Below are 2,755 nucleotides of genomic sequence, written 5' to 3'. Positions count from 1 at the left end.
ACCACAACAAAACAAAACAGCAACAACAACAACAACCACCAGCACCATCATCACACGGCTGGCAGCAGCACACACACACATCATATCCCTAACGACGTGCGTCGCAGAGGAGGCCAGCACACACAACACAGTGGCCATGTGGCCGCCGAACCACCGGTCAACCCGCCGGTCAACCCACTGGTCAACCCCATGGGTCAGTCCTGACGGTGAACACAACACAATGTACCACAACACCACCACAGGAGAAAAAGCTGGTTAGAAAAAAACATCATCATCATCATCATCAAAACCAACAAGTATTGGAGAAGATAGAGGCAAACTAGCTGTCAACAATATAGTCCTAGATTTGTCCAAGGGTCCAAGTCTCACACGCAAATATACGGCTGCCCACCGACCAGCATATGTTTTAGTGATCAACAGCTGGCTTAAAAATTTGTAATATAGCCATGGAAAATCTTCTTCGTCAGGGCGTCAAGGACAGAGGTTGTAGTCTAGTCTAGTGTAAATGTAATGTAACATAATCAAAGGCATGATGATACAAAAGGGAAGGACTTTTCCAACACCTTGTCAACCTAATGTTTGCCTTACTCCTGGCTTTGGCTATATATAAAGTTGACTGTTTTGGCTCTTTATAAAGTTGACTGTTTTTCTAAGGGCAAAGTGGTACTACTGAGTGACTACAAGGGCTAAATGCAAAGAGGATGTTAATTAATACTGTCAAAGTTAGACAGCAGCATGTGACATATTGACGCACACTGTTGTCCGGGGCTGCTCGTTTTTCTTCTTTTCTTCCCTTATACACCAGAAAGGTTAGCAAAGGTTGTTTTTTTTAAGCTCATTCCTAATATTTTCTAGTTCATTCCCAACATCTTTTATCACATCCCCAATATGTTCTAGTTCATTCCCAATATCTTTTATCACATCCCCAATATGTTCTAGCTCATCTCCAATATTTCTGAGACTTTTCTATCTCATCCTCAATAATGTTTTTAAATCACATCCACAATATTTTCTAGTTCATCCCCAGGACTTTCTAGCTAATCCGTAATATATTCTAGCTTATCTTATATATTTCTAGCTCCTCTCCAGTATTTTCTAGCTCAACCACAATGTTTTCTAGCTCATCCCTTACATTTTCAAGCTAATCCCTAATATTTTCTAGCTCATCCCCACTATTTTTTAATTCAATCACAGTATTGTCTAGTCTAGCTATTCCCCAATATTTTCTAGCTCATCCCCACGTATTGACGTAGACTGTCGTCCCGGTCTACTCGTTTTTCTTCTTTTCCTCCCTTATACACCAGGAAGGTTGGCAAAGGGTTTGGGTCATCAACATTTATTTTTAAAAAAAATTGAAATCAGGTGTATTACGATCGTATTTTCATAAAATTGAATAAAGATCATAAGGATTCAGCCAAATTCGTAGCAGTGGGCAGCCCTGCAAATGTCTCCTAATACCATAGTCCTAGAATTGTCCTACTGTCTCGCTGTCAGGTCCCACTAGAGCTGGGCGAAGAACCAATTCCGGAACCGATTCCCACGATTAGAGCTACGGAAGAAAAGTTCCGACTCGTTTTTACGTAACCCAACGGTTACCAGTTATTTAATCGTTAAAATCTTCTTTTTTTTTGGATTTATTTTTGAAAAATGAAAGTTGATACTTTGTTGTGTTCCAAAATCAAAGTTATCCTAAATCCTGAAGATGTTCGGAGCCAACCAGGCAACCACTGGAAGAAATCACATCATTAGAAAGTGAGTAATTGGGTTCGGAGTCGATTCCTACGATTCCTAGCTTTCAATAATCTAGAACATAGCTGCCCAGCACTAGGTCCCACAGCCTCCAATGTCTCCCACTACCTTGTCATGTTAGCTCAAACTACACCTCACAGGGACCGGGTCAACAAACACTCCAGCTCTTGCTCCAAGAAAATCCCGACCCCCATACAAAGGACTGTTGTCCAAACATATGTGTCACGACACAGTGGAATCAGGCGCTCGTCAATTTTTGGGCATGTGGAGTTAATGGTGTCATCTTAAAGCTTTTTCATTTGTCGATTGAAAAAAACCCACCCATTTATCTTGAATACAAAGTCGAAATATTTACGACGACTGAAGGAGGTGGGGGTCGCTTGGTCTCAGAAGTAAAATTAGTGAGAAAATGGCCGCCGAAGTTTTGTTATTCCCTTAGGTTGAGAGTCCGTGGAAACAGAAAATTTACATTTTGTATGCCTTTAATCGACATTTTTCAGTTCAATCCACATAGAAATGTGTTCTTTAATGGACATGGAAGGTACTGAGCCCAAAAACAAGAATTCGATAAAAATTCCCAGACCTGCGTAAAAATGCCAGTTTCTTCACTTTGATTATTTTGACAAGCGCCTGATTTCACCACTTGGTCCAACATTTCCCACTCACTCCCGTGTAGACGGGGGCAGGTCCAGAGCCACACTTCTCTTCCTGCTGGCCCCCTCCCTCATCTCCCCCCCCCCTCCCTCATCTCCCCCCCCTAAGGACAATATCTTTGGGACAACGACAGCAATTTCCCATAATGCGTCTTCGAACAGGGCCTAGATGTACATACCGGCGTGTTTCATTTGGTTTTTGTGTATTTATTGTTTATTCTCCTTAAAAGAAAAACGGCCAAAGCAGATAGGTTCCACGATCGTTGGATGGAGATTCAAGGGACTGATAGGTCGCATATAGGTAGAAGCGCCAGTGGCTGTTTATGTTGTTGATGAGTTGAGACCAAAAACAA

At 41.9% G+C, this 2,755-nt stretch overlaps 1 protein-coding gene across 1 annotated transcript in view; it reads right to left on the bottom strand.

Moving 5' to 3' along the window:
- Positions 1 to 2,755, bottom strand: part of LOC106010959 (voltage-dependent calcium channel type D subunit alpha-1) — a gene marked incomplete at its 5' end in the record, with an annotated part of 65,252 nt that overhangs the window by 1,157 nt on the left and 61,340 nt on the right.

The sequence above is a fragment of the Aplysia californica genome, unplaced genomic scaffold (assembly GCF_000002075.1).
Source record: "Aplysia californica isolate F4 #8 unplaced genomic scaffold, AplCal3.0 scaffold01148, whole genome shotgun sequence".
Classification (NCBI taxonomy): domain Eukaryota; kingdom Metazoa; phylum Mollusca; class Gastropoda; order Aplysiida; family Aplysiidae; genus Aplysia; species Aplysia californica.
This window is presented reverse-complemented; position numbering and strand designations above follow the sequence as displayed.